Genomic DNA, 25,333 nt, shown 5'->3' with positions numbered 1-25,333 from the left:
TTGCTGAAGCCTGGCTTGGAGAATTTTGAGTATTACTTTACTAGCGTGTGAGATGAGTGCAACTGTGCAGTAGTTTGAGCATTCTTTGGCATTGCCTTTCTTTGGGATTGGAATGAAAACTGACCTTTTCCAGTCCTGTGGCCACTGCTGAGTTTTCCAAATGTGCTGGCATATTGAGTGCAGCACTTTCACAGCATCATCTTTCAGGATTTGGAATAGCTCAACTGGAATTCCATCACCTCCACTAGCTTTGTTCATAGTGATGCTTTCTAAGGCCCACTTGACTTCACATTCCAGGATGTCTGGCTCTAGGTCAGTGATCACACCATCGTGATTATCTGGGTCATGAAGATCTCTTTTGTACAGTTCTGTGTATTCTTGCCATCTCTTCTTAATATCTTCTGCTTCTGTTAGGTCCACACCATTTCTGTCCTTTATCGAGCCCATCTTTGCATGAAATGTTCCTTTGGTATCTCTGATTTTCTTGAAGAGATCTCTAGTCTTTCCCATTCTGTTGTTTTCCTCTATTTCTTTGCATTGATCGCTGAAGAAGGCTTTCTTATCTCTTCTTGCTATTCTTTGGAACTCTGCATTCAGATGTTTATATCTTTCCTTTTCTCCTTTGCTTTTCGCTTCTCTTCTTTTCACAGCTATTTGTAAGGCCTCCCCAGACAGCCATTTTGCTTTTTTGCATTTCTTTTCCATGGGGATGGTCTTGATCCCTGTCTCCTGTACAATGTCACGAACCTCATTCCATAGTTCATCAGGCACTCTATCTATCAGATCTAGGCCCTTAAATCTATTTCTCACTTCCACTGTATAATCATAAGGGATTTGATTTAGGTCATACCTGAATGGTCCAGTGGTTTTCCCTACTTTCTTCAATTTAAGTCTGAATTTGGCAATAAGGAGTTCATGGTCTGAGCCACAGTCAGCTCCTGGTCTTGTTTTTGCTGTCTGTATAGAGCTTCTCCATCTTTGGCTGCAAAGAATATAATCAATCTGATTTCGGTGTTGACCATCTGGTGATGTCCATGTATAGAGTCTTCTCTTGTGTTGTTGGAAGAGGGTGTTTGCTATGACCAGTGCATTTTCTTGGCAAAACTCTATTAGTCTTTGCCCTGCTTCATTCCGTATTCCAAGGCCAAATTTGCCTGTTACTCCAGGTGTTTCTTGACTTCCTACTCTTGCATTCCAGTCCCCTATAATGAAAAGGACATCTTTTTTGGGTGTTAGTTCTAAAAGGTCTTGTAAGTCTTCATAGAACCGTTCAACTTCAGCTTCTTCAGCGTTACTGGTTGGGGCATAGACTTGTATTACTGTGATATTGAATGGTTTGCCTTGGAAACGAACAGAGATCATTCTGTCGTTTTTGAGATTGTATCCAAGTACTGCATTTCGGACTCTTTTGTTGACCAGGATGGCCACACCATTTCTTCTGAGGGATTCCTGCCCGCAGTAGTAGATATAATGGTCATCTGAGTTAAATTCACCCATTCCAGTCCATTTCAGTTTGCTGATTCCTAGAATGTTGACATTCACTCTTGCCATCTCTTGTTTGACCACTTCCAATTTGCCTTGATTGCTGGACCTAACATCCCGTGTTCCTATGCAATATTGCTCTTTACAGCATCAGACCTTGCTTCTATCACCAGCCACATCCACAGCTAGGTATTCTTTTTGCTTTGGCTCCATCCCTTCATTCTTTCTGGAGTTATTTCTCCACTGATCTTGCTCTGTTCTTTTAAAGTTTGGACTTATTTTTAAAAAAATGATTCAACCTTTCCCAAGAGGTGAGGCCATGAGATCTCCATCCTTTCTCCCCCTGTGCACTTGGGCACTGCAGTATTCTTCTTTAAGATCTACACATGGAAAAGGTGTGGATGTACTCTCCCCTGGGCAGATCTGCTCCCCTCAGCTCACCGTGAGACTCGGCAACAGAACAAAATGCGTCCTTTCTTTAGGTAGGGAGATACAAGAGTGGTCCTGAATGTGGCCGAGCCAGACGTGTCTAGTTCCTTCTTCCCAACTAACCAATGAGGTGAGTGACTCCCTCCAGGGAGACTGAAGTAGTGAGCAAGAGATCAAGAGTTTTACTCTAATGGAGATCCTTCCACATGGAAACATGAAGCCAGAGAAAGGGAGGTTGCTTCCAACACCTACAATAAAGAATTATTGTGAGGATGAAATATGAGGCAGTATATACAAAATACTAAGCACATTGCCTGGCACATGGTCCCTAGTCCTGGGCTGGGTAGGTAATTGTCTCACTTGACTAGGCAGGACTAAGGTGCGTTCTCTCCCACTGACTTTTGGGGCAGATGCATTCATTAGTTCTTTGGTCAGAGCACAAAAGACCATATTCTTTTTCCTGCCTCTGCCTCCATTACCACCCCATCTTTACCTACTACACTGTTCCTAGAACCCTACCATTTCTACTAGAGTGTTTCCCCTTAAATAGTTACTCATTTCCAGTTGCAAGATACCACATGTCCTGAAAATTTTGGCTTCTGCCTATATATGGAGTAGAACTTACGGAATTGAGAGGATAGGATCAGTTCTATCAAGTTCAAAAGATAAACCCTAGATGCAGGAGGGTTGTAGCAACATAGGGTTTGCTGATATTTGGGGTCACTTTAGACTCCTCCTCCAAAGGGGGATCCATGCTTTCTAAAGGAGAGTGTAGTCTAGGATGCGTGTCTTTCTCAACAGTACAGCTGGAAGGAATTCTCCCTCAGACTGTGGCACATGGTCTTCTCCTTAGCTTCAAACATTTGTCTTTTTGCAAATCATCAACAAAGATATCAGACAATATACTGGAACCTGGTAATCTGCTGCCATAACAACAAAGGCTAACTAACATTGGTGGATGCTGACTACGTGCCAGCAGTGTGCTGTTTATTTTGTGTATACTGCCTCATATTTCATCCTCACAATAATACTTTATTGTAGGTGTTGGAGGCAATCTCCCTTTCTCTGGCTTCATGTTTCCATGTGGAAGGATCTCCATTAGAGTAAAACTCTTGGTCTCTTGTGCACTACTTCAGTCTCCCTGGAGGGAGTCACTCACCTCATTGGTTGGTTGGGAAGAGGAACTAGACAAGTCTGGCTCGGCCACATTCAGGACCACTCTTGTATCTCCCTGCCTAAAGAAAGGACGCATTTTGTTCTGTTGCCGAGTCTCATGGTGAGCTGAGTGGAGCAAATCTGCCCCAGGGGACAGGCCTGTATTTCCATTTCTTCCTGTACCTAGCGATGTTTTCAGTGTTGTGGTATAGGATTAAGAAGTACATCATTTCTAAAACATCCAAGTTTTCCAAACAGCCTTATTAGTAGTACAGCAACACTGGATATCCATCCATCTAACTTCTGCCCTTTCAATTATTGAAGTATTGGGAAGATGGGAAAGCATTTGTTGATCCCTTAAAATCCTCAAAGTGGGAATTATTAGTATCTTCAGTTTGTCATGTAAACACAAGCACTGAGCCAACTTATCCAAGGTTCCACAGCTCATCAATGACAGAGCATGGATTCTTACACAGTGGGTGCACTCTAGAGCAAACACCTGACCGGCAGGCCAGGCTGACCCCTGTAACTTCCCTGCTCCCCATGGCTGAACATCATAAAATCTCATTACACCTTTAAGACTGAGTGATAGCACCATCTGAGGAAAACCCCACCTATCTTTCAAGAATCTTCTGTGGAGCCTTTCCCAATTCTCCCAGACACAGTTAGTGGGTCCATTCTCTGTGTTATTTCTACAACCTTCTGTTGGACAGCAAAGATTCATTCAGTTACTGGATTATTTCATTTATCTCTCTAACCTTAGCATCTAGCACAGAGTAGCTGCCAACGTGGTTTCTGTTGAATGATACTCAAAGACATAGACTGACAAATACTAAATTCTCCGAAGCAACCACTTTAAGCACAAAGTCTACACAGATTCTAGAATGGATTCAGTTCTGCTTTATTTAAGTTACAAGACTTCCTTGGTTCCATTTAGTATTGAGGGAGGGTGTGTTTTTGTTTGTTTTTTTCAAGTTCCTTCTATGCTTGCCTTTAGAAGTTGTTGTGCTGGGAGGCAGTAAGCTGGCAGCATATATGATGTCTGTTAGCATTGTTTTGTTCTTGGTGATGTTCAGTTGCTAACTTATGTCCAACTCTTTGAGATGTTAGGGACTGCAGCATGCCAGGCTTTCCTGTCCTTCACTATCTCCTGGAGTTTGCCCAGATTTATGTCCATTGAGTCGGTGATGCCATCCAACCATCTCACCCTCTGTTTCCCCCTTCTACTCCTGCCCTCAATCTTTCCCAGAATCAGAATCTTTTCCAGTGGATCAGCTCTTTGCATCAAGTGGCCAAAGTATTGGAGCTTCAGCTTCACCATCAGTCCTTCCAATGAGTATTCAAGGCTGATTTCCATTAGGATTAACCGGCTTGATCTCCTTGCTGTCCAAGGGACTCTAAAAAGTCTTTTCCAGCACCATAATTTGAAAGAAACAGTTCTTCAGCCTTCTTTATGGTCCAACTCTTAGATCCATACATGACTACTGGAAAATCCATAGCTTTGTCTAGACAGACCATTGTCAGCAAAGTGATGTCTCTGCTTTTAAATATGCTAAGTTTGCTATAGGTTTGCTTCCAAGGAGCAAGTGTCTTTTAATCTCATGGCTGCAGTCACTGTCCACAGTGATTTTGGAGCCCAAGAAAATAAATCTGTCACTGTTTCCACTTTTTCCTCATCTATTTGCCTTGAAGTGATAGGACCAGATGTCATGTTCTGAGTTTTTTGAATGTTGAGTTTTAAGCCAGCTTTTCACTCTCCTCTTTCACCCTCATCAAGATGCTCTTTGGTTTCTCTTTACTTTCTGCCATTAAAGTGGTATCATCTGCATATCTGAGGTTGTTGATGTTTCTCCCAGCAATCTTGATTCCAGCTTGTGCTTCATCCAACCCAGTATTTTGCATGATGTACTCTGCATATAAGTTAAATAAGCAGGATGACAATATACAGCCTTGGTGAACTCCTTTCCCAATTTTGATCCAGCATTGTTTTACTGAACCCAATTTAATTTCACCCAGAATTACTACAAGAAGCCAAAATAACTGCAACATTCACAGAACACAAAAATAATAACTACTACTTATCAAGCACTTATCATAGGCCAAACACCATGACATCCAGTAGTCGTGTATGGATGTGAGAGTTGGATTATAAAGAAAGCTGTGCGCCGAGGAATTGATGCTTTTGAACTGTAGTGTTGGAAAAGACTCTTGAGAGTCCCTTGGACTGCAAGGAGATCCAACCAGTCCATCCTAAATGAGATCAGTCCTGGGTCTTCATTGGAAGGACTGATTGAAGCTGAAATTCAAATACTTTGGCCACCTGATGTGAAGAGCTGACTCATTAGAAAAGACCCTGGTGCTGGGAAAGATTGAGGGTGGGAGGAGAAGGGGACGACAGAGGATGAGATGGTTGGATGGCATCACCGACTTGATGGATATGAGTTTGGGTAAATTCCGAGAGTTGGTGATGGACAGGGAGGCCTGGAGTGCTGTGGTCCGTGGGGTCGCAAAGAGTCAGACATGACTGAGCGACTGAACTGAAACACCGTGACGCACAGTCTACACATATTAGCTCTAAGCATCACAAGTAAGTATTGTTATTTCCATTTCACAAATGAGGAAACTGAGGCTCAGCGAGACAAGGAGATTCGCCTGCTGCCACCCACCAGTAAGTGGCAGAGCATAAATGAAATCAGTGCTGTCTGGTTCCAGAACTGGATCTCTTTCCCTTTCTTCAGTGTCCTCTGGAACATATAGCAGCTGTTGTGATGATTAGAATAGATAATGGGTGGGAAAGTGCTTGGAAAACTCCACAGAGAACTAAGCATGTGAGAGATTATGAAGACTTGTTGAGAGCTTTGGCAAGGGCACTGTGATAATAGCCCCGGGGAGGGGAACAAATTGATCTGGCTGGAGTTTAGGGACATTTCCTATTAGGTAATTGTTCTGAAGGCAGTGTTTCTGAAGCAGTGGAGATGCAGACCCTCTTTTCTTTGTGAAACAGTCCTCATTTCCAGGAACAAAGACAGGAGAGGTTAGTTTGGTTTAAACCAGTTCTTTTCTTCAAGACAAATAAAAAGGTCAGGGAGGAGTGGTGGTGGTGTCCACTTGCTGTTGGGTCTTAGACATTGATTCTGGACTCTCCTTCGAGTGAGAGCAGTAACTTACAACACATGCTGAATGTTTTTCCATTAAAAATGCATTTCAAAAACACAATAGGCCCGCATGTTTATTCTCTGAAGTATAGCACAACAGAACGCACAGATTATTACATATGTTCTGAATGTTTCACCAGACTTCAAAGGCAGAGAAAGGCATTTTCTGTTCTCTTCTTCACCCAACAAACATTTATTGAAAGACTTCTGTATGTTAGGCATTGTGCCAGGCACTGAGGAACATAACAGGACCCTGTTGTCAAAAAAACCCAAAAAACTAAAACTACAGGGTGTTAAATCACTTCAGACTCATTGCAACCCCATGGACTATAGTCCACCAGGCTCCTCTGTTCATGGGATTCTCCAGGCAAGAACACTGGAGTGGACTGTCATGCCTTCCTCCAGGGGATCTCCCCAACCCAGGGAGTGAACCCACATTCCTTACATCTCCTGCATTAGCAGGCAGATTCTTTACCACTAGCGCCAGCTGGGAAGCCTCAAAACTACAGTAGGGGAGATATAAACTAATTTTAAATATTATGATACAACATAAGTGCTGGGCTTCCCTAGTGACTCAGAGGTAAAAGAATCTGCCTTCAATGCAGGAGACACAGGAAACATGGGTCGGGAAGATCCCCTGGAGAAGGAAATGGCCACCCACTCCAGTATTCTTGCTTGGGAAATCCCATGGACAGGGGAGCCTGGCAGACTACAGTCTATGGAGTCCCAAAGAGTCAGCCACGACTGAAGCAACTGAGCAAGCACAACATAAGGGCAACAGGAGCACACACATGATAAAGAAAATTGGATAAGAACATGGTGGTCTCCACCAAGGAGGCTTTTTTCAAGAATAAATGATGTCTGAGCTGGTTTTTGATGATCAAACTGGAATTTTAAGCTGCCCAATCCCTATAATGTGCACTTCGCCCCACTTTGCATATATATCTGGTGCTTAGAAACACACTAAAATGCTATTTGTTATTTTAATAATTATTTAGTAAGCACCTAGTACATGCAAAACACTATGTTAATATTTGTGAAAAATGCAAAGAATAAAGTATCATTCTATCTACCTACTCTATCAAATGGATCATATTAGAATAGAGAAACAAGACATGTTCCAAAATAATAAAAGAATGAGCAATAATGGGGGAAATATTTGCGTAACATGCTATGAAAGATCAAAGAGACAAAATATAAACTCTGAATCAACAGAGGCAGAGAATGGGGTCAATGACTTAAGCATCCACCTTAAGAAGCTAGAAGAAGAGTAAATTAAATCCAAAATATCAATTCATAGGAGGGACATAGTTTCTGGAATGATCAATAGAATTGAAAAAAACTAGCTAGATTTCTCAAAAATAAAAGAGAATAGATACAAAGCGCCACTTTAGAAATGAGAGAAGGTACATAACTATAGATACAGCAGATTCAAAAAGGACAATATTATGAACAGCAAATATGACAACTTTGATGAAATGGATAAATTCCTTAAAAGTATACAACTTACTAAAATTGACTCAAGAAGAAATAGAAAATATGTATACATCCATATTTTATTAAAGAAATGGAATTTATACCTGAATACTGTTATGGCCTGAATATTTGTGTCTTCCTGAAATTCATATATTAAAGCCTAATCCCAAGATGATCCTAGAGGAGGTGGGGTCTTTAGAGGATGATTATCTCATAAGGATGAAGACCTCCGAATGCGGTGCCCTTATAAGAGGCTAAAGAGATCAGAGTTTTCTGCCATGTGGGGACAAAATGTTGGTGAGGACATAAAACAACTGAAACTCACACCCTGCTAGTGGGAGTGTAAACTGGTGCCACTTTGAAAAACAGTTTCTTAAAAAGTTAAACACCTTGCATGCAACCCAGAAATTCCATTCATAGGGATTTACTCAAGAAGACTAAAAACGTATGTCAAACAAAAAAGTGTACACAAATGTTCACAGCAGCAATTTTTATATTAATAGTTCAAAACTGGAAACCACACAATGTCAATTAGGAAAAATGGTGAATAAATGAACAAATTGTACATTGACCCAATGGAGTACTATTCAGCAATAAAAAGAAACAAGCAACTGATATGTGCAATAACATGGATAAATGTTAAGCAAGAGAGCACAAACCCCTAAGTGTTCATATTATATGAATCTATCTGTATGAAGTTCTAGAGAAGCCAAAGCTAATCTATAGTGAGAGAAAGATTAGCAGTTACCGGGGTTGGGTTATTCTGTGATGGAACTGATCCCAAAAGGGCACAAGGGAATTTTTGAGCACAAGGGAAACATTTTTTTATTTTAATTGTGGTGGTAGTTATCAAGTGTATATACATTTGTCAAAATTCATCAAACTATTCAAAATGAGGGCAGTTAGTTGTAAGTTAATTATATCTAACTAGAGTTGACTTAAAAAGAAAAAACAGCTGGGTACTTCCCTGGTGGTACAGCGGTTAAGACTCTGTGTTCAACAAAACACTCTCTGACATACATCACAGCAGGATCCTCTATGACCCACCTCCCAGAATATTGGAAATAAAAGCAAAAATAAACAAATGGGACCTAATTAACCTTAAAAGCTTCTGCACATCAAAGGAAACTATTAGCAAGGTGAAAAGACAGCCTTCAGAATGGGAGAAAATAATAGCAAATGAAGCAACTGACAACCAACTAATCTCAAATATATACAAGCAACTCCTACAGCTCAACTCCAGAAAAATAAACGACCCAATCAAAAAATGGGCCAAAGAACTAAATAGACATTTCTCCAAAGAAGACATACAGATGGCTAACAAGCACATGAAAAGATGCTCAACATCACTCATTATCAGAGAAATGCAAATCAAAACCACTATGAGGCACCATTTCACGCCAGTCAGAATGGCTGCGATCCAAAAGTCTACAAATAATAAATGCTGGAGAGGGTGTGGAGAAAAGGGAACCCTCTTACACTGTTGGTGGGAATGCAAACTAGTACAGCCACTATGGAGAACAGTGTGGAGGTTCCTTAAAAAACTGGAAATAGAACTGCCTTATGATCCAGCAATCCCACTGCTGGGCATACACACTGAGGAAACCAGAAGGGAAAGAGACACATGTACCCCAATGTTCATCACAGCACTGTTTATAATAGCCAGGACATGGAAGCAACCTAGATGCCCATCAGCAGATGAATGGATAAGAAAGCTGTGGTACATATACACAATGGAGTATTACTCAGCCATTAAAAAGAATACATTTGAATCAGTTCTAATGAGGTGGATGAAACTGGAGCCTATTATACAGAGTGAAGTAAGCCAGAAGGAAAAACATAAATACAGTATACTAACGCATATATATGGAATTTAGAAAGATGGTAACAATAACCCGGTGTATGAGACAGCAAAAGAGACACTGATGTATAGAACAGTCTTATGGACTCTGTGGGAGAGGGAGAGGGTGGGAAGATTTGGGAGAATGACATTGAAACATGTAAAATATCATGTAAGAAACGAGTTGCCAGTCCAGGTTCGATGCACGATACTGGATGCTTGGGGCTAGTGCACTGGGACGACCCAGAGGGATGGTAATGGGAGGAAGGAGGGAGGAGGGTTCAGGATGGGGAACACATGTATACCTGTGGTGGATTCATTTTGATATTTGGCAAAACTAATACAATTATGTAAAGTTTAAAAATAAAATAAAATTAAAAAAAAAAAAAAAAGAAAGGTAGTTAAGAGAAAAAAAAAAAAAGACTCTGTGTTCCCAATACAGGTCGCCTGAGTTCGGTCCCTGGTCAGGGAACTAGATCTCAGTTGCTGCAACTGAGAGCTGGGACACAGCAATGAAGAGCCCGAGTACTGCAACAATGACCTGGAACAGCCAAATAAATAAATAGATAATTTATTTTTTGAAAAAAAAGACTAAAGAACAAGGAAGTGTGATGCAGGAAATAGATTACAGACTGGTATTCAGACCAATTGGGTTCAAATCCCAGCCCTTGAATCCCAGAGATGATGTGACTTTGGACAGATTGTTTTCCCTCTCAGATTTTCAGTTTCCTCATCTATATGGTGAGAGTACTGATACCTATATCAAATAGTTGTAGTAAGGAGTAAATATATACACAGAGGAGTAAGTATACATATATGTATTTATATATATATTAATTCAATAGACAATACTAACAGTGTTCTAATATTAATTCTCTTGTATTTAACTTCTACCAAGGAGACAAAAGAACCGGAAGGCTGTGGTATTTCTTAGAAATGTTTAGCCAGCCCTTTGGACCCAAACAGTCCAGAAGTAATTATGGCCCCGAGTCACAGATCAGGCTGGCAGACGCTGGTTTCTACCCTGGATAATGGGACAAAAGACAGGAAATTGTGGCTTGGCAATGGTTCTTAGATAAAAGGAAGGCTTGTAGGACAGACCATCTGGAGGGAGAAAGATGGGTAAGAAGCAGGGAAAGGAGATATAAGCTCAGCTGTGGAAAACAAGGTTTTCCCTCTCTGCTGTGATTCCAAGTTTTTCTTCAGTTCTATGATTGATGGTGTCTGCAGGTAACAAATAATTACCGTGTCCAGTGCAGGGTAGCCTGGTGGAAAGAAAACAGCCTTTGAAGTTCTCAGCCTTGAGCTTGAGTGCCAACTTTTCCATTCCGTGAGTGTGTGATCCTTGGCAGATAAGGTTGGATCTCCGAATCACAGTCTCCTCATTTATAAGACAAGGATAATAAAAGAATCTTGCTCCAAGGGTGTCCTGGGCATTAAATAGTGCAGACTTCCACTGCAATCTATTAGAGACAGAGTTCTCAAAGACAGGAGTTACTGTGAATGCAGGACAAAGGATGAGGCACAGAGCTTCTGGAGGCAAGTCCAGATTGGATGAGAATGTTCCTTCAGCCAGTTGGCCCAGCACCCCAGCCCCGGGGTCAAGAGTGAGCTACTTAAGATCTTGGTGGGTCATGAAAGGATCTGTCCTCACCCTGGTCCTCACCCACATTCCTCCGGGAGGACCTCAACTCTGCTCCCTACTACTGTTGATCTCTGGCCCTAGAATTGCAGAGCAGAATGTGTGTCCTTCCCGTGGGGAAGCATTGCATCACAACTGGGTACGTTCTGTCAAGTGTTTGCCCTGCCTGCTCTTGGTAAGTGACCCCTCTCCTCTGAGGGCCCAAGGCCTCCTGTCCCAGTTGGCATAAGAGTGTCCCACAGCTGCCGCTAGGGGGCGCCTGGGCTGGGAGGGCTGGGAAGTTGGACCACTCGAAGTCTTCCTTGCGGCAGGAAATTTTGTGGTGGCCCTAGGTCTGTGCCTGCAAGGACCTCGCTCTAAATAGACCAGTAAAAGCAACTATACTCCAATAATAAATAAATAAGTAAACAAACCATTATTCACAGAATATTTGAGAAAGGAAAACTGTCTAACGCTGAACAAAAAATCTCTCTTCACCAGTTATGAGGCTAGTCTTTTTCCCATGCATCCTTTTCAAAAGTCACTTCAGAAGCTGTGTAGTGTATTAGTAAGAACAAGGGTCGGAACTCATGGACTGAAGACTGTTTTGGACTCTCCCTGGTGATGAGAATTTGGACCTGTCTCTACTTTTCTGAACTGTTTCTTATTAATAATATCTGAAAGTGTTAGTTGCTCAGTCATGTCCAATTCTTTGTGACCCTGTGGACTGTAGCCTCTGTCCACGGGATTCTCCAGACAAGAATACCAGAGTGGGTTGCCATTCCCTTCTCCAGGGGATCTTCCCAACCCAGGGATTGAACCCAGGTCTCCTGATTGCAGGCAGATTGTTTACCATCTGAGCCATTTGTTGGCTCTGTTCCCTGGGTCGTGCTGCTAAAAATTACCTCATTTTCTACTCACAACAATTATATGAAGGAAGTGTTTGTTATCCCCATTTTATAGACTAAGAAATGGAGGCCTAAGAAATCACTTGGGGTTTCCCTTGTGGCTCAGTGGTAAACAATTCATCTGCCAATGCAGAAAACGCTTCCAATGCAGGAGACATAAGAGACTTAGGTTCAGGAAAATCCCCTGGAGGAGGGCATGGCAACACACTCCAGTATTCTTGCCTGGACAATTCCATGGACAGAAGAGCCTGGTGGCCTACAGTCCATGGGTTGCAAAGAGTTGGACATGACTTAGAGACTAACAGCAACAACAAAGAAGTCACTCGCCCAAAGGTTTAGGCCAGTAAAAGTTGCTGAGATCTTTCTGACTCCGAAGTTTATGCTGAAGCACTTTTATCTCCAGTATGCTCTCTGATTTTTCAATGTACCTTACTTAGTAATAATAATAATGATGATGATGATGATATTGTCTTTATCACATATTTTGTCTTGCAAACTTTAAATTTACTCAAATGATTGTATTCAAGATTATGGCCAAGGTCACAGAAAGACCCTGTGTTTCAGGATGAGTCACCTACACAGAGGTGAGTAGGAAGAGATCTGTGTACAGGGCTGAAGCCAAGACCATGATCATGAGCATGGCAAGGGCCTTCTTAGAGCCCGCTTCAGGAACACACATAATGTCAGCCTGCTTCTCCTGCCTTCTCCCTTTTCCTGCCACAGGTGCTGAGACATGTGGGACATGCTTCCTGGCCACTCCTTTGCCCTTGGGCAGGGCTCTCCAGTCCTCTCATGGAGAGTTTGATGATACAGTCCCCTTTCCTTGGTGCAGTTATGCAGGCTGGCTGCAGGCTGGCTTTATTCTTCTTCTGAAATTTACAGCATCTCCCTCAAAATACAGCCCTGCCATTTATCTAAAATCTTCCTGGGACTTCTCTGGCAGTCCAATGACTAAGACTCCACGCTCCCAAAGCAGGGGGCCTGGGTTCTCTCCCTGGTCTGGGAACTAGATCCCACATGCCACAACTAAGAGTTCGAATGCTGCAACTAGAGATTCTGCAAGCCACTACTAAAGGTCCCATATGCTTCAACCAAAGATCCCACCTTCTGCAACTAAAAAGATCCAGAATGTTGCAACAAAGATAGAAGACCTTGTGTACAGAACTGGTGCAGCCAGACAGATAGATAAACTTTGGCAAAGTCTTCCTCCATTCTACTCCTCTGTTCAGCCACCAGGGCAGCACGGCTCATAATAGGTAAAACCTGGAGCAACTTGCATGTCCCTCCATAGAGAGCGAATTAAACACATTACGCTACATCCTTTCGTGTGTGCGTGTCCGACTCTTTGAGATCCCTTGGACTGTTGCCCAGCAGGCTCCTCTGTTCATGGGATTCTCCAGGCAAGAATACTGGAATGGGTTGCCATGCCCTCCTCCATGGGGATTTTCCTGACCCAGGGATCGAACCTAAGTCTCTTATGTCTCCTGCATTGGCAGGCAGGTTCTTTACCACTAGTGCTATCTGGAAAGCCTGTGCTACCTCCTTAACATTGTTTGTGAGGCATCTAAATTTTAAGTGCAGTTAAAATAAACACAACTCAAAGTCCCAGAGGACAAAGTAGGGACTCGAATGGCTTAAGGATATATGGCTTCAGGTCCAGTGGGAACCAGGTATCCAAACAATGCATTCAGGAAGCTGCTTCTTTTCATCTCTCATCTATGCTTTCTTCTTCTCTATATACTTCATGCTCAGGAAGCAAAGACAGCCAACAGCAGCTCAGACTTTTATGCCACAAGATTCACTACCCCAAAAGGTAAAGAGTATCTCATGCACTAGTTGGAGCTGTGGCTGACCATTTCTGGACCAATTTTGTGATTCAGACCAGGCCAAGTGTTTAATCAAGGGATAGATATTACATAAAGGGATAGATATAACATGAAATTTCTAGAAGGAAACATGATAATAGCCTTGGAATAGGCGAATATTTTCTTAAACATCAAAAAAGAACTAATCATGAAAGCAGAAAAAAATCATAAATTGGACTTAAGCAAAGTGAAAGGCTGTAGTTTTAAAGACACCATTGGAAATGAAAAGGCAAAATTCAGACTAAGAGAAAACAATAGATGCCCCCTAAGCTGTAAAATAATTTTGTCACTGTAAAAAATAAGTGGCCTGTCTCTATATGAAAAGATCCTTAGTATAGGGATTTCTGTCTCACTTACCACTCCATTTCTATCACCTAAAATGGTGGACAATCAAAATTTTTGTTGAGAGATTGAACTGCCAAAATATATTTTTAAATTTAAAATAATGCTATGTACAGATTGATCTCATTTATGTTATAAAATATTTTTATATATATGTAAATGCACCAAAAAAGGATTTAAAGGGGGAAGAGAGAGGTGAGCTTTTACTTTCCCATACTTATGTAGATGCTGGAATTTTTACCAAAATCAATAGAAAACATAAAAATCATAAGGCTAGTGGATTTCAGGGCCTGATCTTTGAGCCCTCAGGCCATGCCCCGCCTGGAGCAGAGGAGCCGTGCCTAGTAGTTTAGGGGATTACATCAGACTGTTCCCCAAGCCTACTTCAAAGTTTCACTCATGATTGATTTTTCGAGTTTTAGTCCAATTTGAGCTTCTCACTTGTGAGTCAGCTCCTCTGAATCGACAAATAGACTAGCTTTTCATTTGTCTTTTCTACAAGATGCTCTCTCTCTCTAGTCATTCCCTCAGACCATCCATTTCAGCTCTAGTGTGAATGATGCCCCAAACTGCCACTGACTCAGGTTCCTCAGATACAGGAAGGTCCTCTTTAGAACAGGATGGGGAATCAAACTGACCCTGGCTCTCTGGGTTGAAAACTTTGCAAGATGCCTTCAAGTCACTGGAATTATGAAAGAGTGTAAGGAAAAACTGCCTTATGCTTAACATGTTTACTCTTTTCACAGACTAAGAGCAGAACAAGGATTCAATATTATTCCCATTTTAAAGAAAAGGGAAGCTGCAAGTCTGAATAACATGCCGGAGGTCACACAGCTAGAGTGGCTCTGGCTCCAATGAAAGTCTCTTTACTGAAGTTTATTCTCTCTTATTCAACTACATCAAGAGAATATGAGCAGGTTCCCCAAGTCTCTTCATCCAAATTTGAAACTAACAGAACTCACCTAAACAATGAAAGAAGTTTCTACTCTAATTGTCCCTGCAGGTCCCATAACTGACACTGCTATGAGAGGGCCCAGGTAGGAGCCATCATGAGTAGATGGATACCCCATCATCTGAAATGTATCCCAGGCTGGGCTTATGAAAACTTTTAAGTGCAAAGATAAGAAGATAATTCCTCAAGAGAGCTTGATTATTTCCCACTCACCCAAACCAAAAGGAGTAGTTTCTCTGGAAACAGATTCCAGAACTTTCAAAAGTGCTCCAAGAAAGCGAGTCAAGATGTAGACATGTGCCTTATAAAGAGTTGGCGCATAATGTCCTTCCATTTGATATCCTCTTGGAAAAATAGCCTCGCCTCAGTACAAAAGTGGGAGCTCTATACGCTATGTGACCAGGTGCCTGATGGCAGTTGACTGGGCCAGAAATGAAGCTGGTCAGACCCATGGCAGAGGCGCTCTAAACTCAGGGAACACATCAAGGCAGTGGGGAAGCACTGGCTTGAATACTGAAGAAAGAAGTGAAAAATCATCAAACTGATTAGAGGCTCCCTAGGACTTTCAAAGTCAGGAGTGTACCCCTGCTCAAGAGAAAGGACTTACATATACCAACGTTTTAATGTCCCCTCAAGGAAATGGCCAGGTTAGCCCTAATCAGTGAAGTCTGCTAACAACCTCCTCCCACCTCCTTCTTCTCTCTCTCTCTCTCTCACACACACAGACACACATGTATCTCCAAACATTTAGTCTCTTCTTTTCTCAAATGTATGTTTTTAAAAAACAAGATTCCCTAGACATCTAGAGAAAGTTTATGTTTTAACATAACAGATTAACATGAAATGAAGAGACAGGAGAAAGAAAAGAAGAAAGAGAGAAAGAGAGTAGTGTAGAAAAATTATAAACAATACAAGAAATTAATAAACATTTCAAAAATTATAATATACTCAAGAAAAATCAGATGAGATTATTGAGTAATGTGAAATTAGATAACCAGTCTTCTGCTGAACTTTACAAAAATTTTTAAATCTGTTCAGAATCACTGAGGAAAAACAGTTAAAATTTGCTGGGCCAAGATGTGGGAGAAAGCAGAAGTATGGTGGTATCAGGAATTTGGAGTTCCTTTAACTAGAGACATTTACCAACTCCAGAAGTGAAGTGAAGTCGCTTAGTTGTGCCCGACTCTTTGCGACCCCATGGACTATATAGTCCATGGACTTCTCCGGACAAGAACACTGGAGTGGGTATCCTTTCCCTTCTCCAGGGGATCTTCCCAACCCAGGGATCGTACCCAGGTCTCCCCCATTGCAGGCAGATTCTTTACCAGGTGAGCCACAAGGGAAGTCTACCAAGAGTTTATTTTCTTTCAGTGTCTTGAGACATTTATTCTCTTATTCTTCTGGACAGAAGTTCAAAATCAGTTTCACTGGGACAAAATGAAGATGTCAGCAGGGCCACATTCCTCTGGAGGCTCTAGAAGAGAATCTATTCCTGCCTCTTCTGCCTTCTGGAGGCTCTTGGCATTCTGGGACTAGTGGCAACATCACTTGATCTTCAAAACCAGCATCTTCAAATCTCTTTCTTCTCCATTTTCACATGACATTCTCCCCTGTGTGCCTATGTCAAACCTTCCCTTGTTTCTCTTTCAAACATGACCTGTGGTGGCATTTTGGGCTTATCCAGATAATCCAGGACAATCTTCTCACTTCAAAACCCTTAACCTAATCACATTTGTAAACCTCATTTCCAAATAAGGTCACATTTACAGGTTTCAGGGATTAGGACCCAATATTGGTAGGGGTCCATTTTTCAGCATTCTAAAAGTAGCATCAAAAAACATCAAGTTCCTATAGTAATGAGTTTCCCCAGTGGCTCAGGGGTAAAGAATCTGCCTGCAATGCAGGTTTAAGATGTTCAAACCCTGGGTCGGGAAGATCCCACGGAGGAAGGCATGACAACCCATTCCAGTATTCTTGCCTGGATAATCCCATGGACAGAGGAGCCTGGTGGGGCACAATCCACAGGGTCACAAAGAGCTGGACATGACTGAAGCTATCTGGCACACATGCACCTATAGTAATAAATGTAATAAAAGATATGCAAGACCTCTACACTGAAAACCACATAATGTAATTGAGAGAAATAAAAATAAATCTGCATAAGTGGAAGAATATACCATTTTCACAAACTGATGACAGTATTTTAAAGATACCAACTCCACAAATCGATTCTATAAATTGTGTGTACTCCTGATCAAAAAGTCAGCAATGTTTTATTGGGAGAAATTGATAAGCTGTTTCTAAAATTTACACGAAAATGCAAAAGCTGAGAAGAGCCGAGACCAACTTGAAAAAAGAGCAACATTGAAGGACTTGAACTACTAGATACCAATAAAAAGTTAAAATATAAAGAAGATACATGACAATTGAACTCTAAAGCAGCATTTTGAAAACTCTAACATGTACAGGGCAACCACATAGGCATATCACTTAAATTATATCTTCCACTCACTGATCCCGCTTTCCAGAGTAACAACATTCATTGCAATGAGGGCTTTTGTTTAGAATAAGTAGAAGTAGCTGCTCAGTAAATATTTGCTGAATTGACTTTCATAACCCAGTTCTCCTGGCAACTTTTTAAATAATAAATATCATATCAACAAAAGGACTAATATCTTCCCATACATGTCCATTAGTGGTTTGGAGAAATGATAAGTGATCTTATACTAAACTTGAATATTGGATATTGGTGAGGCAGTTTTCTAGGAAGGCTTTTTCCCAAAACAATGAGCTACAGACCAAGATGATGGGAACAGTTCTGTACTTGGCTAATATCTAGGAAGCACTCAATAATTCCCTCAGGTTAGGTGTGTATTTTACATCAGTACTTTTATATACACAAGTGGCCCTGGGATCTCAGTCTATTGTGATTCAGCAAACAATACTAGCTATGACCTGAAATCAGTTGCCTATACCAATAATGGCTCCAATGGACCTTATCTTTCTATTGTGGCTCCTAAAATTAGTGTTTCTTTCTGTTATAATGAAAAAGAACAATCCCCATTGATTGCAAAGAGCAATGCCTGATATTACAGAATGATTATATTCAGAATAAATTGAATCCTGCATTGTTCAGTAATAATTATCACGTTAAAGAGATTTCAGTTCACAAGATAAGAAAAAATCCTGTCATTAAGATAATAGCCAATAAGCCAATAACCAAGCTGCACCAGTACATTAAATATAATTAGCCTTAGGTTTTTAAAAACTATTCAGAGGCAAAGTCAAGCCATTCCCTAGGAAGCTGTTACGATTGCCAAGTGCATTTACAAGTCACTCCCCTATCTAAGACTGACAGAGGCCTAGAAGAGGGCACAATGTTCAAGAACACAGTGTGAATAATGCTTTTACTTTATTGTTTTATTATTTTATTTAATGCTTTATTGTCCTTTGTTCCCACTATAATAAGCTAGTTTAGGCCCTTGTCACAGTGGTAAAGAATCTGCCAGCCAATGCAGGAGACACGGGTTTGATCTCTGATCTGGGAAGATCCCACAGGCTGCAGAGCAACTAAGCCCATGTGTCACTCCAGTATTCTTGCCTAGAGAATCCCATGGGCACAGAGGCCTGGCGGGCTACAGTCCACAGGGTCGCAGAGTCAGACGCGCCTGAACAACTGAGCACACACGCACAGACTTCACACGCTTGTCTTAGTTCATTCAGGCTCCTGTAACAAAATACCACAGACGTATAAAGAGCAGAAATCTATTTCTCACAGTTCTGGAGGCTGGATGTTTAGATCAAGGTATCCACTTGGTGTTTAATCACTAAAAAAAGAAAGGAAAAAAAAACTACGAAATGAACATGGCTACATTCCAATAAAACTTTATTTTCAAAAACTTCTGATGTTTAGCTTTTGCAAAGATGGTTAGCAAAAGCTACAAAAAATTAACAAATTCCTTCCTCTGTTAAGAGTCACTGGGAAATAACTGCCTAGCTCTCCTTACAACCAGACATAGCTAGTGGGATACGGGCAAAAGGCATGAGTATCATGATTATTACTATTACATATAAAACACTTACAAAGTGCATGGACTTCCCTGGTGGCTCAGACGGTAAAGAATCAGGTTGTAACGCAACGAGACCTGAGTTCAGTCCCTGGGTTGGGAAGATCCCCTGGAGAAGGGAATGGCTACCTACTCTAGTATCCTTGCCTGGAGAATTCCATGGACAGAGGAGCCTGGCAGGCTACAGTCCATGGGATCACAAAGAGTCAGACACAATTGAGTGACTAACACTTTCCCTTTATAAAGTGCATAATATGTATCAGATATAGATAAGTGTTAGACAAACATTAACTAATTTAATTCACATAACAATCCTATAAGCTAAGTTCTATTATTGTCTCCATTTCACAGACAAAATTGTAGTTGAACAATTACTGAATTTTTACTGAATAATTAGTTGAACATAAGTCTCAGAGATGAAATTCCAACCTAAGACATCTAACTCCAGAGTCCTTACTCTTAACCATTGCATTATGCTTTTTCTTGGGCCAGGGCCTTTAAAAAGCAAATCGGGGTTCCCTAGCTACTCAGTGGCCTCAGGGGATGGCAGAGTCACACGATTCAGGGTCCTGGTTTTCTGATTAGCAACAGGGAAGCAAGGTGCCTGCTAACCATGAACTCCCACACTAGACCACCGCATGAATAAAAATAAACTTCTGTTGAGTCAAGGCACTGGAATTTTGACTTTGATTGTTAGAACATCTAGTGTTCCCCTAACTCACACACATGACAACCAAGACCCACCACAATTTGTCACGGTCCAGAGTCAGAGACCTGGATTCTAGCCCTAGCACAGGCTCTGGCTTAATGGGTAACCTTAGAGAAGCACTTTCCTCAAGGCTACATTTGAAAGGTTAGGGGTTGGACTGGATCAACATTAAAATCAATATTTAATTTCCTATCTTGAATATATTGCTTGCATCTTCTTTGAAACAGGACATGATGGCCAAATAAAGTAAGAAATTTTTGGATACTACTCCCTCATTAGAGATACCTAAGTCTTCACTGATTGAAGGCTTTGAGACAACTTTTTGTAAGGACTTTAACAATAATCATTACATGGAGTTGACCGCAGAACCTCTTAATATTTTTTCCATTGGGAGAAATTCATTAATAATTAGAGGTAACTATAGTTAATGATACTGTATTGTATATTTGAAAGTTGCTAAGAGAGTAGATCTTAAAAGTTCTCATCACAAGAAAATAATTTTGTAACTATGTGTGGTGATAGATATTAAAAACTTATTGTGGTGATTATTCAAATTATACAAATACTAAATCTTTACATTGTATGCTTGAAGCTAATGTAATGTTCTATGTCAATTATATCTCAGTTAACACAATACTTAAGAGGGCTGCTGCTGCTGCTGCTAAGTCGCTTCAGTCGTGTCCAACTCTCTGTGACCCCATAGACAGCAGCCCACCAGGTTCCCCCGTCCTTGGGATTCTCCAGGCAAGAACACTGGAGTGGGTTGCCATTTCCTTCTCCAATGAATGAAAGGGAAAAGTGAAAGTGAAGTCGCTCAGTCGTGTCAGACTCTAAGTGACCCCATAGACTGTAGCCCACCAGGCTCCTCCGTCTATGGGATTTTCCAGGCAAGAGTACTGGAGTGGGGTGCCATTGCCTTCTCTGCTTAAGAGGGATACTAGTGTACTAAGAAGTGTATATTGGAGAATGGTGAAATAGAATTCTAATGCTATTCAAAGTTCTAAAAATGCTCTCATTGGTTTGTTACCTTACCAAGTTTTCCCATACACAGATCCAATCAGGTTACCTCTTTATTGCCACACAGATATGTAGCAATATTACCACTGAGAGCTGGGAACATCTCACATTGTTTTCTGAAGCTGGAATGATCCTTCTCATCTCCACATCACTCCAAGTCTTTCCTATACTTCAAGTCTCAGCTCAGCTCTGTGCCTGGTTCATGAAGACCTCACGGGGTGATCTAACCCACACAATACTTCTCTCTTTACTCAATACACATTAAGCTGTGTGGTCCTTCCATCAACATTTTAGGCTTGGACTTTCTTGAAAAGTTTCCTGAAAGAGGATGTTTGTAGGGCAAGAGATAACTAGAAGACGAGTTCCTTGAGCTATTTTGATATGCATTGCTTGAACAAAGGCAAAATTAGACTGGAAACAGTCACAAACAGGAAATATATGTATTTGTTCCTTGAGGGAGAAATGGGAAAAGAGACTTTGCAGACCTTAGTCAGGAGAATCCATGAGGATCAAATGAGAAGAGAGATGCAGCTCTAGTTGGAAATTTCAAAGTTAGTCTACAAACAAGAAGAGGTTGTATATTGAGATTCACTTATAACGTAGGTTTTCATGTTTAACCAGGCTGAACATGCATTGACTACATACACGTGGCTATGTATTCAGCCGTGACACAACTAAGCCCGTGTTCCACAACTACAGAGCCCACCTGCTGTAACCACTGCTGCTGCTGCTAAGTCGCTTCCGTCGTGTCCGACTCTGTGCGACCTCATAGACCGCAGCCCACCAGGCTCCCCCGTCCCTGGGATTCTCCAGGCAAGAACACTGGAGTGGGTTGCCATTTCGTTCTCCAATGCATGAAAGTGAAAAGTGAAAGTGAAGTCGCTCAGTTGTGTCCGACTCTTAGCGACCCCATGGACTGCAGTCTACCAGGCTCCTCTGTCCATGGGATTCTCCAGGCAAGAGTACTGGAGTGGGGTGCCATTGCCTTCTCCACAACCACTGAGGCCTATGCAACTAGAGCCCATGCTCTGCAACAAGAGAAGCCACCACAATGAGAAGCCCATGCACTGCAATGAAGTGTAACCCCTGCTCGCTGCAACTAGAGAAAGCCTGCACGTGGCGACAAAGACCCAGTGCAGCCAAAAAGAAAGAAAGATAAGACAAGAAATAATAGTAAGAGTTGGCAGGGATGTGGAGAAAAGGGAATATTTGTGCACTGTTGGTGAGAATGTAAATTGGTACAGTCACTATGGAAAATAATATAAAGGTGCTTCAAAAAATTAAAAGTAGAACTACTATATGAGCCAAACTTTCACTGCTGAGCATTTATCTGAAGAAAAGGAAAACACATGCAAGGAGAAGGGATTATATGTATACTTAAGGCTGATTCACTTATATAGCAGAAACTGACACCATAGTATAAAGCAATTATACTCCAATTAAAAAATAGATTTTAAAAAAAGAAGAAAAGGAAAACACTAACTTGAAAAGATACTGTACTCCATGTTCATTGAAGCACTATTTACAATAGTCAACATATGAAAACAACCCAAGTATCCATTGATGGATGAATAGATAAAGAAAATGTGATACACACACACACACACACACACACACACACACACAGGAATATTATACTACCATAAAAAAGAATGAAATCCTGCCATTTGGTACAACATGGATGGACCTTAAGGGCATTATGCTAAGTTAAATAAATCAGACAGAGAAAGACAAATACTGTATGATCATACTTACAGGTGGAGTCTAAAACAACAACAAGAAAAAAAGCTCAAAGATACAGAAATCAGATTGGTGGTTGCCAAAGGTGAGGGATAGGAGAGGAGATAAATGGGAGAAGGGAGGCAAAAGGCACAACATTCCAGTTAAGAAATAAATGAATTATGGGTATACAATGTGCATTGTAATGGTTATAGTTAATAATACTGTATTACAAATTTGAAATTTGCTTAGAGAGTAAATCTTAAAATCTCTTATGACAAGAAAAAATTTATTTCTAACTATGCATGGGGATGGATATTAACTAGACCTTGTGGTGATCATTTTACAGTGTACACAAATATTGAATCATGTTCTATACATGAAACTAATATAATATGTCAAAATATCTCAACAATAACAAAAATAAGTTTAAAAAGTTTATTTAATATTATTAAATGACAATGAAAAGAAAGTGAAAGTTAGTTACTCAGTCATGTCCAATTCTGCAGCCCCAGGGACTGTAGCCCACCAGGCTCCTCTGTCCATGGAATGCTCCAGGCAAAAATACTAAAGTGGGTAGCCATTCCCTTCTTCAGGAGATCTTCCCAAACCAGAGATCAAATCCATCTCTCCTGCATTTCAGGCAGATTCTTTACCATCTGAGCCACCAAGAAAGGCATGGTGGCAATACTTCCCTAAATTGATCTACATATTCAGTACAATCTCTTCCAAAATTCCAGTTGATATAGTTTCAGAAGCTAATCCTACAATGCTTATGAAAATGCAAAGAATCTTTAAAAAGTAGAATACAGTAAGAAAAATATAACTTCTTTCCAAATTTACTAAAACATTACAGTAATCAAAGCAGTGTGGTACTGACACCAGAATAGACATGCAGACCAATAGAATCGAATTTAAAGTCCAGAAATATGTCTATGACCAATTGATTTCTGACAAGGATGCCACAACTATTTAATGGGGAATGAATAATTTCTTCAACAAATAGTGTGGGACAATTTAACATACAAAGCAATAAAGTTAGGTCCTTATTAACTCAAAATGGATTAAAGATCAAATATCAGAGCTAAAACTGTGACACTCTTTGAAGAAAACATAAGGGTAAAGCTTCATGATCTTGAACTTAATCAGTAGAAGTTTAGATGTGACACCAAAAACACAAGTAACAAAAGAAAACTAGATATATTCTACTTCATTAAAAGTAAAAGCTTTTAAGCATAAGAGGACACTATCAAGAAAGTCAAAAGACAAACCACAGAATGAGAGAAAATATTTGTAAATCATATATCTGATAAGTATTTAGTGTTTATAATATATAAAGAACTCTTATATCTCAAAAAAATACATAATCCAATTAAAAAGCAGCTGAAGACACTTCTCAAAAACATATATACACACAGAAGACCCAGGATTGCAAAGCAATTCTGAGGAAAAAGAACGAAGCTGGAGATACAACCCTTTCTTCCAGACCTCAGATAACACTACAGAACTACAGTAGTCAAAAGCAGCAAGGCACTGGCACAAAAAACAGACACATAGAGCAGTAAAACAGGGAGCCCAGAAGTGAACCCACAGACCTGTGGTCAATTCATGCACAATAAAGGAGGCAAAATATACAATGAAGCGAAGGCAATCTCTTTGGTAAGTGTGTTGGGAGAGCTGGATGAAAGTGAAAGTCGCTCAGTCATGTCCGACTCTTTGCAACCCCAGGGTCTGTAGCCTGCCAGGCTTCTCTGTCCACGGAATTCTCCAGGCCAGAATACTGGAGTGCGTAGTCATTCCCTTGTCCAAGGGATGTTCCCAACCGAGGGATCGAACCCAGGTCTCCCACATTGTAGGCAGAGTCTTACCAGCTGAGCCACCAGGGAAGCCCGGGAAAGCTGGATAGCTACGTGTAAATCAGTGAAATCAGAACATTCTCTAATGTACAAAAATAAACTGAAAGTTGTTCAGAGACCTAAATAAAATACATGACACCATAAAGCTCCTAAAAGAGAACATAGGTAAAATATACCTGGACATAAATTATAGCACTATTTTCTTAGGCCAGTCTCCTAAAAGAAATAAAAGCAAAAAATAAGCAAATGGGACTTAATCAAACTTGAAATCTTTTACATTTCACACAGTGAAGAAAACCACAAATAAACAAAAAAAATCTATGAAATAGGAAAAAATACTTGCAAATGACACAACTGATAGGAGGTTAGTATTCAAAATTTACAAGCAACTCAAAAAACTTAGTATCAAAAACCAAAACAATCCAATCACAAAAGCAAACAACTCAATCAAAAAATGGGCAGAAGAACTCAATTGACATTTCTCTAAGAAAAACATACAGATGACCAAAAGGCACATGAAGAGATGTTCAACACTGCTAATTATTAGAGAAATGCAAATCAAAACTACAACAGGTGTCACCTCAAATCAGTCAGAATAGTTACCATATAAAAGTCTGCAAATATCAATAATAAATGTGGGGTAGGATGTGGATAAAAGGGAACCTTTCAAAACTATTGGTGGGAATGTAAGTTGGTACAGCCACAATGGAAAACTTAAAGAGTTTCCTTAAAAAACTAAA

Source organism: Bos indicus, chromosome 15 (assembly GCF_029378745.1).
Source record: "Bos indicus isolate NIAB-ARS_2022 breed Sahiwal x Tharparkar chromosome 15, NIAB-ARS_B.indTharparkar_mat_pri_1.0, whole genome shotgun sequence".
Lineage (NCBI taxonomy): Eukaryota > Metazoa > Chordata > Mammalia > Artiodactyla > Bovidae > Bos > Bos indicus.
Note: the sequence above shows the minus strand (reverse complement) of the source record.